Source organism: Ascaphus truei, chromosome 20 (assembly GCF_040206685.1).
Source record: "Ascaphus truei isolate aAscTru1 chromosome 20, aAscTru1.hap1, whole genome shotgun sequence".
NCBI classification, from domain to species: Eukaryota; Metazoa; Chordata; class Amphibia; order Anura; family Ascaphidae; genus Ascaphus; species Ascaphus truei.
The window spans coordinates 19039240-19051628 of record NC_134502.1 but is presented as its reverse complement, the minus strand read 5'-3'; the positions used below and the strand labels follow the sequence as shown (position 1 = coordinate 19051628).

At 45.6% G+C, this 12389-nt stretch overlaps 1 protein-coding gene across 1 annotated transcript in view; it reads right to left on the bottom strand.

Annotated features, from left to right (window-relative positions):
* Positions 1-12389, bottom strand: part of LOC142470725 (hepatic lectin-like) — a 79467-nt gene that overhangs the window by 64425 nt on the left and 2653 nt on the right. The gene's annotated exons all lie outside the window — the stretch shown is intronic.

The following is a 12389-nucleotide window of genomic DNA, read 5'->3' as shown; positions in this document are numbered from 1 at the left end:
ACATCACCTGGATGTTTACCAGGACTATTACAAAACAATCAGCATGCCTTAAATATATTTAATGATGGACTATTTTTTTGCAGACCTGGATTAGACTTTCTTGTTCAGCACTGTCCTCGGCGTCATTTTACTAAAATGTTATAGCAGGATTAATATGGTAACGGCGCTTTGTCACAGAGACTATGGGAAGTGCCTTTAAAGAGGAAATCCAAGCATGCAATTTTTTAACAAAAACATAAGATTAAAGCAGCGGGTCTCCGGAGATGAACCATATTAATTTCAGCTCCGGGGACCCCCTGCTTCCGGAGACACAGGAGTAGGGGCATCCGTAGGTGGCGCCGGTAGCCTCTCCGCTAGCAGGGTTCATGCAATGGCTGCGTTTCAAAGCTCCCACGCCCTGTGAACCTGAGGGAAGCCATAACATCATCGGGTTCTCATTGGGCAGCGTGAGGCGGGAGCTTTAAACTTTGCAAGGATATCGGCACCCCCTTTGAAGGTCTGTAGCTCGGGAAGTGAGGGGTCTTCGGAGGTGGGGTTCAACTCTGGAGACCCGACACCCACCCCGTCCCCCCCCCCCCACCGCTTTAACCAATGTTTTAAAATAAAATAAAAAACGGCTCTGATTGTTCCTTTAAGATCATCATTTTACTGCATAAACTTGCAACTCTCCCAGTATCTCCTGTATACTGTTCTTTGGCACAAATATAAATCAGTTACATAGTTACATAGTAGATGAGGTTGAAAAAAGACATAGGTCCATCAAGTTCAACCTATGCTAAATTTAGACAACAGATACTTTATTCTATATCTATACTTACTTATTGATCCAGAGGAAGGCAAACAAAAAACCCCATTAAGGGGAAAAATTAATTCCTTCCTGAATCCAAGAATTGGCAATCGGATTAATCCCTGGATCAACATCCTTCCCATGTATACATATTTGGTATATCCCTGTATACCTTTCCCATCTAAAAAGATGTCCAACCTTTTTTTGAACAAATCTATTGTATGTGCCATCACAGTCTCCATGGGTAATGAATTCCACATTTTAACTGCCCTTACTGTAAAGAACCCTTTCCTTTGTTGCTGGTGAAATTTCCTTTCCTCCAACCTTAAGGGATGGCCCAGAGTCCTTAGTACTGCCCGTGGGATGAATAGTTCTTTTGAAAGCTCCTTGTATTGTCCCCGAATATATTTGTATATAGTTATCATAACCCCTCTTAGACGCCTCTTTTCTAATGTAAATAAATCTAATTTAGCTAGCCTCTCCTCAAATTAGATTGTCCATCCCCTGTATTAATTTGGTGGCTCTTCTCTGCACTCTCTCTAGTTCCATAATGTATTTTCTTAGGATTGGTGACCAAAATTGTACTCCATATTCAAGGTGTGGTCTTACTAGTGCTTTGAAAAGGGGCATAATTATGTTTACTTCCCTTCCATCCATTGCCCGTTTGATGCAAGATAAGATCTTGTTTGCCTTTGCAGCTACTGCATGACATTGGGCACTATTGCTAAGCCTGCAGTCTACAAGCACTCCTAAATCCTTCTCCATCAAGGACTCCCCCAATATATCTCCATTTAATTTGTAAGTCGCCTTTTTATTCTTGCATCCCAAATGCATAACCTTACATTTATCTGTATTAAACCTCATCTGCCATTTACCTGCCCACGTTTCCAGTCTCTCCAAGTCATTCTGAAGAGAAATTACATCCTGCTCTGATTCTATTACCTTACACAATTTAGTATCATCAGCAAAGATGGAGACTTTGCTCTCGATCCCAACCTCAAGGTCATTAATAAACAAGTTAAAAAGAAGTCATCCCAGTACCGATCCCTGAGGTACTCCACTCACGACTTTAACCCAACCTGAAAAAGTTCAATTTATGACAACCCTCTGTTGTCTGTCCTTTAACCAGTTTTCAATCCAGGTGCATATATTATCACCGAGTCCAATTTTCTTTATTTTGTACACCAACCTCTTGTGTGAAACCGTATCAAAAGTCTTTGCAAAATCTAAGTAGACCACATCAACTGCATTTCCCTGGTCTAAATTCCTACTTACCTCCTCAAAGAAACAAATAAGGTGATTTTGGCAAGATCTATCCTTCATAAATCCATGCTGACTATTACTAATAATTTTGTTTGCCATTAGGTATTCCTGAATATTATCCAGTATTAAACCTTCAAGTAGTTTCCCTACTATTGAAGTCAGGCTTACAGGTCTGTAATTTCCCGGTTGTGATCTAGCTCCCTTTTTAAATATAGGCACCACATCTGCTTTACGCCAATCTTGTGGTACTGAGCCTGTGGAAATTGAGTCCTTGAATATTAAATATAATGGTTTGGCTATTACTGAGCTTAACTCATTGAGAACTCTTGGATGCATACCATCTGGGCAATGTGTCTTATTTACTTTAATTTTTTCAAGTCGCTTCTTCCTCAGTTAACCAATTGTTCATTAATATGGAGGTTGTGGCTTCCTCCTGCAGCACTACTATTGAACTTGATTTTTCCCTGGTAAACACAGAGGCAAAGAATTTGTTTAATACCTCAGCTTTTTCCTTATCTCCAATAATAATCTGCCTACCCATCTCACACTGAAAGGATCCTATATTTTCTTTTCTCATTTTTTTGTTATTAAGGTACTTAAAGAACTTTTTAGGGTTGACCTTACTTTCTATTGCAATCCTTTTTTCATTATCCATTTTTGCTAATTTGATTGCCCTTTTGCAATTTTTGGATCTGAGGCGGGAGGCAGCGTGTTGTGGCCGCTCCCCCGCTGTGTCCCGGGCGCCGCCATCTTGGGTACTCGGCGCCGCGAGGCAGCCTGCCTGGCCACTGGCTGTTCCCCCGCCAGGGAAGGGGTGAGTTGTAGCGCCGGGGAGGGGGGGCATGTATATGTGTGGGGGGGGAGAGGTGGGAGATATAGAAGGGGGGTCTCGCACGGCCGCTGACACTGGGTGGGGGGGGGCGCTGAAGGGGTAATAATAGTGTGTGTGTCCCGCTGACTGTAGCGGCGCCGGGGGAGGGGTGAAAGCGCGGGAGACACGGTGTGTGTGTGTGTGTTGTGTCCTTTGGCCCTTCACTCCGCCTCAGGCCAATGAGAGGTGTGCGGGGGCGGGCGGGCCAAGGGACCAATGAGATTGCCGCTAGGGACGCAGACATACAGTGCTTTCACAAATATATAGTAGATAAATGTTCAGTGTTTTGTTTTTTTTTTTTTTTACAATGGTGTGCTTGTAGGGTTGCCAGGTGTCCAGTATTGAACCGTACTGTCCTGTATTTTTTTTTAAGATAATACTGGCCATGTATGTGTATACGGGTATTACCTCTCTAGGCGTGTATGTGTACACGGGTATTACCTCTCTGGGTGTATATGTGTATACGGGTATTACCTCTCTAGGCGTGTATGTGTACACGGGTATTACCTCTCTGGGTGTATATGTGTATACGGGTATTACCTCTCTGGGCGTGTATGTGTATACGGGTATTACCTCTCTGGGCGTGTATGTGTACACGGGTATTACCTCTCTGGGTGTATATATGTATACGGGTATTACCTCTCTGGGCGTGTATGTGTATACGGGTATTACCTCTCTGGGCGTGTATGTGTATACGGGTATTACCTCTCTGGGCGTGTATGTGTATACGGGTATTACCTCTCTGGGCGTGTATGTGTATACGGGTATTACCTCTCTGGGCGTGTATGTGTATACGGGTATTACCTCTCTGGGCGTGTATGTGTATACGGGTATTACCTCTCTGGGCGTGTATGTGTATACGGGTATTACCTCTCTGGGCGTGTATGTGTATACGGGTATTACCTCTCTGGGCGTGTATGTGTATACGGGTATTACCTCTCTGGGCGTGTATGTGTATACGGGTATTACCTCTCTGGGCGTGTATGTGTATACGGGTATTACCTCTCTGGGCGTGTATGTGTATACGGGTATTACCTCTCTGGGCGTGTATGTGTATACGGGTATTACCTCTCTGGGCGTGTATGTGTATACGGGTATTACCTCTCTGGGCGTGTATGTGTATACGGATATTACCTCTCTGGGTGTGTCTGTGTATACCGGTATTACCTCTCTGGGCGTTTCTGTGTATACCAGTATTACCTCTCTGGGCGTGTATGTGTATACGGGTATTACCTCTCTAGGCGTGTATGTGTACACGGGTATTACCTCTCTGGGTGTATATGTGTATACGGGTATTACCTCTCTGGGCATGTGTATACCAGTATTACCTCTCTGGGCGTGTATGTGTATACGGGTATTACCTCTCTGGGCGTGTATGTGTATACGGGTATTACCTCTCTGGGCGTGTATGTGTACGGGTATTACCTCTCTGGGCGTGTATGTGTATACGGGTATTACCTCTCTGGGCGTGTATGTGTATACCGGTATTACCTCTCTGGGCGTGTATGTGTATTCCGGTATTACCTCTCTGGGAGTGTATGTGTATACGGGTATTACCTCTCTGGGTGTGTCTGTGTATACCGGTATTACCTCTCTGGGAGTGTATGTGTATACGGGTATTACCTCTCTGGGTGTGTCTGTGTATACGGGTATTACCTCTCTGGGTGTGTCTGTGTATACCGGTATTACCTCTCTGGGCGTGTCTGTGTATACCGGTATTACCTCTCTGGGCGTGTATGTGTATACGGGTATTACCTCTCTGGGCGTGTATACGGGTATTACCTCTCTGGGTGTGTCTGTGTATACAATTATTACCTCTCTGGGCGTGTATGTGTATACGGGTATTACCTCTCTGGGCGTGTATGTGTATACGGGTATTACCTCTCTGGGCGTGTATGTGTATACGGGTATTACCTCTCTGGGTGTGTCTGTGTATACCGGTATTACCTCTCTGGAAGTGTATGTGTATACGGGTATTACCTCTCTAGGTGTGTCTGTGTATACGGGTATTACCTCTCTGGGTGTGTCTGTGTATACCGGTATTACCTCTCTGGGCGTGTATGTGTATACGGGTATTACCTCTCTGGGCGTGTATACGGGTATTACCTCTCTGGGTGTGTCTGTGTATACCGGTATTACCTCTCTGGGCGTGTATGTGTATACCGGTATTACCTCTCTGGGAGTGTATGTGCATACCGGTATTACCTCTCTGGGCGTGTATGTGTATACGGGTATTACCTCTCTGGGCGTGTATGTGTATACGGGTATTACCTCTCTGGGCGTGTATGTGTATACGGGTATTACCTCTGGGCGTGTATGTGTATACGGGTATTACCTCTCTGGGCGTGTATGTGTATACGGGTATTACCTCTCTGGGCGTGTATGTGTATACGGGTATTACCTCTCTGGGCGTGTATGTGTATACGGGTATTACCTCTGGGCGTGTATGTGTATACGGGTATTACCTCTCTGGGAGTGTATGTGCATACCGGTATTACCTCTCTGGGCGTGTATGTGTATACGGGTATTACCTCTCTGGGCGTGTATGTGTATACCGGTATTACCTCTCTGGGAGTGTATGTGTATACGGGTATTACCTCTCTGGGTGTGTCTGTGTATACCGGTATTACCTCTCTGGAAGTGTATGTGTATACGGGTATTACCTCTCTAGGTGTGTCTGTGTATACGGGTATTACCTCTCTGGGTGTGTCTGTGTATACCGGTATTACCTCTCTGGGCGTGTCTGTGTATACCAGTATTACCTCTCTGGGCGTGTATGTGTATACGGGTATTACCTCTCTGGGAGTGTATGTGTATACGGGTATTACCTCTCTGGGCGTGTATGTGTATACGGGTATTACCTCTGGGCGTGTATGTGTATACGGGTATTACCTCTCTGGGCGTGTATGTGTATACGAGTATTACCTCTCTGGGCGTGTATGTGTATACGAGTATTACCTCTCTGGGCGTGTATGTGTATACGGGTATTACCTCTCTGGGCGTGTATGTGTATACCGGTATTACCTCTCTGGGCGTGTATGTGTATACCGGTATTACCTCTCTGGGCGTGTATGTGTATACGGGTATTACCTCTCTGGGCGTGTATGTGTATACGGGTATTACCTCTCTGGGTGTGTCTGTGTATACCGGTATTACCTCTCTGGAAGTGTATGTGTATACGGGTATTACCTCTCTAGGTGTGTCTGTGTATACGGGTATTACCTCTCTGGGTGTGTCTGTGTATACCGGTATTACCTCTCTGGGCGTGTATGTGTATACGGGTATTACCTCTCTGGGCGTGTATACGGGTATTACCTCTCTGGGTGTGTCTGTGTATACGGGTATTACCTCTCTGGGCGTGTATGTGTATACGGGTATTACCTCTCTGGGCGTGTATGTGTATACGGGTATTACCTCTCTGGGCGTGTATGTGTATACGGGTATTACCTCTCTGGGTGTGTCTGTGTATACCGGTATTACCTCTCTGGGCGTGTATGTGTATACGGGTATTACCTCTCTGGGCGTGTATGTGTATACGGGTATTACCTCTGGGCGTGTATGTGTATACGGGTATTACCTCTCTGGGCGTGTATGTGTATACGGGTATTACCTCTCTGGGCGTGTATGTGTATACGGGTATTACCTCTGGGCGTGTATGTGTATACCGGTATTACCTCTCAGGGTGTGTATGTGTATACCGGTATTACCTCTCTGGGAGTGTATGTGCATACCGGTATTACCTCTCTGGGCGTGTATGTGTATACCGGTATTACCTCTCTGGGTGTGTCTGTGTATACCGGTATTACCTCTCTGGGCGTGTATGTGTATACCGGTATTATCTCTCTGGGAGTGTATGTGCATACCGGTATTACCTCTCTGGGCGTGTATGTGTATACCGGTATTACCTCTCTGGGTGTGTATGTGTATACGGGTATTACCTCTCTGGGCGTGTATGTGTATACGGGTATTACCTCTGGGCGTGTATGTGTATACGGGTATTACCTCTCTGGGCGTGTATGTGTATACGAGTATTACCTCTCTGGGCGTGTATGTGTATACCGGTATTACCTCTCTGGGAGTGTATGTGCATACCGGTATTACCTCTCTGGGCGTGTATGTGCATACGGGTATTACCTCTCTGGGCGTGTATGTGTATACCGGTATTACCTCTCTGGGAGTGTATGTGTATACGGGTATTACCTCTCTGGGTGTGTCTGTGTATACCTGTATTACCTCTCTGGGCGTGTATGTGTATACGGGTATTACCTCTCTAGGTGTATCTGTGTATACGGGTATTACCTCTCTGGGTGTGTCTGTGTATACCGGTACTACCTCTCTGGGCGTGTCTGTGTATACCAGTATTACCTCTCTGGGCGTGTATGTGTATACGGGTATTACCTCTCTGGGAGTGTATGTGTATACGGGTATTACCTCTCTGGGCGTGTATGTGTATACGGGTATTACCTCTCTGGGCGTGTATGTGTATACGGGTATTACCTCTCTGGGCGTGTATGTGTATACGGATATTACCTCTCTGGGCGTGTATGTGTATACGGATATTACCTCTCTGGGCGTGTATGTGTATACGGATATTACCTCTCTGGGCGTGTCTGTGTATACCGGTATTACCTCTCTGGGCGTGTCTGTGTATACCGGTATTACCTCTCTGGGCGTGTATGTGTATACGGGTATTACCTCTCTGGGTGTGTCTGTGTATACCGGTATTACCTCTCTGGGCGTGTATGTGTATACCGGTATTATCTCTCTGGGAGTGTATGTGCATACCGGTATTACCTCTCTGGGCGTGTATGTGTATACCGGTATTACCTCTCTGGGTGTGTATGTGTATACGGGTATTACCTCTCTGGGCGTGTATGTGTATACGGGTATTACCTCTGGGCGTGTATGTGTATACGGGTATTACCTCTCTGGGCGTGTATGTGTATACGGGTATTACCTCTCTGGGCGTGTATGTGTATACGGGTATTACCTCTCTGGGCGTGTATGTGTATACGGGTATTACCTCTCTGGGAGTGTATGTGTATACGGGTATTACCTCTGGGCGTGTATGTGTATACGGGTATTACCTCTGGGCGTGTATGTGTATACCGGTATTACCTCTCTGGGCGTGTATGTGTATACCGGTATTACCTCTCTGGGCGTGTATGTGTATACCGGTATTACCTCTCTGGGCGTGTATGTGTATACCGGTATTACCTCTGGGCGTGTATGTGTATACGGGTATTACCTCTCTGGGCGTTTATGTGTATACCGGTATTACCTCTCTGGGCGTGTATGTGTATACCGGTATTACCTCTGGGCGTGTATGTGTATACCGGTATTACCTCTCTGGGCGTGTATGTGTATACCGGTCTTACCTCTCTGGGCGTGTATGTGTATACCGGTATTACCTCTCTGGGCGTGTATGTGTATACCGGTATTACCTCTCTGGGCGTGTATGTGTATGCCGGTATTACCTCTCTGGGCGTGTCTGTGTATACCAGTATTACCTCTCTGGGCGTGTATGTGTATACGGGTATTACCTCTCTGGGCGTGTATGTGTATACGGGTATTACCTCTCTGGGCGTGTAGGTGTATACGGGTATTACCTCTCTGGGCGTGTATGTGTATACGGGTATTATCTCTCTGGGCGTGTATGTGTATACCGGTATTACCTCTCTGGGCGTGTATGTGTATACGGGTATTACCTCTCTGGGCGTGTATGTGTATACGGATATTACCTCTCTGGGCGTGTTTTTTTTTTTAATCAACAGAACTCACTCTGTGCCTTCAAAGACCTTTACTATGTAGTCTCTGCTGCGAGAGAAATGAATTCAAGAAAAACATCTTTTGAACAAATATTCGGGATCCTTTTCAATATCATTACGGGTATCTCTTCTATTGCAATATAGAACAGGAGTTGTTTATAGTTCTGATGAGAGGAGACGAGTGTGAGGGATGGGGCAGCCTGGCATTGCATATTTAAGTGTAAACCTTCTGGTTTCCCCTATGAATCAAAATGGCAACCTATGCACAGGTTAACCTAGTCATGATAGTGTAGCCACAATGGCTGCCAACATATTCCCCCATGTAAAAGAACAGTTTCTTATTTCTGTAGCGATTCTTGTGTAGACTTCATTGTGTGTTGGTAAAATATAATATACTACGATGCAAACTTGTAATCATGGTGATATAGTGATCATACAAAACAATACAAACTACTACATATGATAGTGATAACATACAAATGATTAGTGCCTTGTAAGTGAAAAACACATCAGCTGCTGCCAAACACTTGCAGTTTCCCCACTGCAATCAATCAAGAATGTAAAACAATTAGTGTTCACGACGCAAACTGATATCGTGATATAGTGCAGATAAATGGATGATACCACACTGCTACTTGAATGTTCTGTTCTCCTCCGTTGAAATCGGGACATCACTGATCCAACCTCCATTGTGGGTACATGTGGGAAGAAACAAAATGCAAGATGCAAATGCAAGCAGCTGACATAACCCCGAGAAGAAGCAGACAGACTAGCAAAACGCGTTAGGACTTTTGGACTGTGGAGGCCACCGTATCAACCCTTCGGCAGTGGAACAGACGGAGTCAGCTGCTTGCATGCACAGGACGAGAGAGAGTACCTGACAAGACCGGAATAGGGTTGGAGTGCGCCCCAAGTCACTCCCTGCACGATACCATTGGGGAGATTGCGAGTTATACTGTACCCCCCTTTGTGTTGTCTGTTGTAGGAGTCAAAACGTTATTGCACCAGCATCTTGCATTTTGTTTCTTCCTACATGTACCCACAATGGAGGTTGGATCAGTGATGTCCCGATTCAACGGAAGAGAATAGAACATTCAAGTAGCAGTGTGGTACCATCCATTTATCTGCACTATATCACGATATCAGTTTGCACACTAATTGTTTTACATTCATTGTGTGTTGGGCCCGTAATTCACTTAGCGAGGCCAAGGCTCAATGAATCATTGGGTTAGCCTTTATCTAGGGCCAGGTACGGCGGAATAGGACATTTGACCGCGACCAAATCACTGGTGGCGCTGTGCCACCATGCAACTCGCTGCCGGGACTACTCACTGCAGGGCCATCTCTCTGCCATCTATAAATGCTGTTGCCTTCAGGAGCGCGTGAACATGTGCACCCATCTTTAAAGCAGTCACCTTCATCGATGGCGAGATAGTCCTGCGGAGAATAGTCGCAGCGGCAATTTAGTCGCTGCCAAAAGTCATAGAACGCAGGTGCTTGGGTACCATGGAGAATTGAGGATGGGTGAAGCGTCATCTCGGAGGAACACAAACTCCCAGAGCAGAAGCTTTGTTCAGCCCCGACAGTGAGGCGCCTCTCTCTGTGAGAGGTATCAGGCTAAAACTGTGAGCCGAGGGCTCGGTTCTAGTCTTATTGTCTCGATTCCCATTGTTTAGCTCCAATTTCCCACTCTCCTTAAGCCCCTCCCGGTGGGCTGTCCTAGAAAGTGGTGTCACCACCCTGATTGATCAATCTCAGACAAGCCCTCAACCTCCGATTGGCTAAGTGAAGACAATCTCTTTGCCGATTGGTCGGCACCCAGTTTTCCATGTTTTCACGGAGGCTGGGAAACTATGCAAGCCGACGCCGATCAGAGCTCCACAGTTGTTCGTGGTTAGTCTCGGGTTCAGAGTAACTGGAAATACAAAACCGAGAGTCGAAAAGGTGGCGATCCCAAGTCACTGGGATCTAGAGATGGACTGTGCATGGAAGAAATCTTGGGTAACCTTGCTTCAGCAGCACCCAGCACCTAGCTAGCTAGGGATCCCCGTTTCTGGCGAGTTGAGACTGTTTTTGCTAGTGTTGCTCACTATTGGCTTTGGTCAAAATAAAACTCGTTTTATTGAACTCCTACATTCTGTTTGGGGCCTCGATCCTGGTGTAATCGTCTGGTCTCCTGTGACAAGGATTTCATCAATTTTCTCAATACAAGTTTTTTTTGGCTAGTGACTTTGATCCTTCCTAAATGTTTTTTTTTTTTTTGTTTGTTTTTAAAGGAGATTTTTGCCCCATTAAAAGATTCTGAACTCTTTGAGAACGCAAGACTATGTATTTTGCATAAATTGCGCAACTTTGTTCTAGAACTTTGCAATGTTTCTGCTCTTCCAAAAGCAATGTCATGATTCAGGGGGTTTGACAAGACTGCACGGGATTGCAAATCACCAGGCAGACCGTACGAGTTAAACAACGGTTTATTTTGGCCAGAGCAAACAGGGAGCAGCACAAAGCAACAACTTGCCATGAATCGAGAAGACGAGGGGGGGGGGGGGGGCTGTTAATTTGCTAGGTGCAGGGTGCTGCCAAAGCTAGTCATTTCCTCCACTGATCAAATCAGGAGCCGGGGGGTGGTTCCAGGACAGACCAATCAGGGCCATGGGCAGTGCTAGTGCTAATCACTGTCCCTAGGAGTGGGGCTTGGGAGTTTTGGAAATTGGAACTTACCAATGGGAACCAAGTCGACAGGTCTAGGACCCAGGCCCTGGCTGTGTACCCACCGCAGGGGTTGACGCCTGGGTGCCGGGGAGATAACAATGCTCCGCTTTGAGTGTGCACTCTACCAGCAGGCGGGCTCGTCCTTCCCCACAAGCACTGCATCTGATCTAACAAAAAGGCTAGTGCCTGACTCATTGTATGCTGGTCACTTAGCCATTGTTACTGGCCCAGGCATACAATGAGGCGCACATACAGCAGAAAAAACAAACATCCCATAAAAACTAGTTACAAAATACACAGGGAAACACATAACAAGGCTTAACTACAGCTCAACCCCGTTATGACGCGATCCGTTACAACGCGGATCCGCTTATAGCGCGATGCAAGCGTGGCTCCCAATTTTTGTATTTATGAATACTTTACAACACGATTATTAGTATCTTAAATACTTTATTGTACAATGCATACAATTGTACATCATCTCTAACACGATCTGCTTATAACGCGATGTGTTTCTTTGGACCCCAAGCACAGCGTTATAAGGGGGTTGAGCTGTATTACCAGGACTAGTAGCCATTTTCCAGCCTTTTGAAGGCCAGTTAACCACGTGGACTGTCGCCATCTTGACTGATAGGGGCAGCAAATAACCTTTATTATATCATGCCACACTGCCCCTACCGTCACACAATGTATGAGGTCTGCCTTACGAAATATACATTTAGGACCAGCATCAGTTTGTCTTTCTACTACATATGTTCTTTGCCATGGGAGATTATGGGAACAGTATGTTAAAAACATTGTGTACTTCTTGTAGAGTAGCCCTACATAATACCTGGATTTTACTATGTTCTAAGAGGATATCAATGAGAGGAAGATAGAGTCTTTACATAGTTACATAGTAGAGGAAGTTGAAAAAAAGACATACGTCCATCAAGTTCGACCTATGATAAATTTACACTTTATCATATATCCCTACTTACGGTACGTT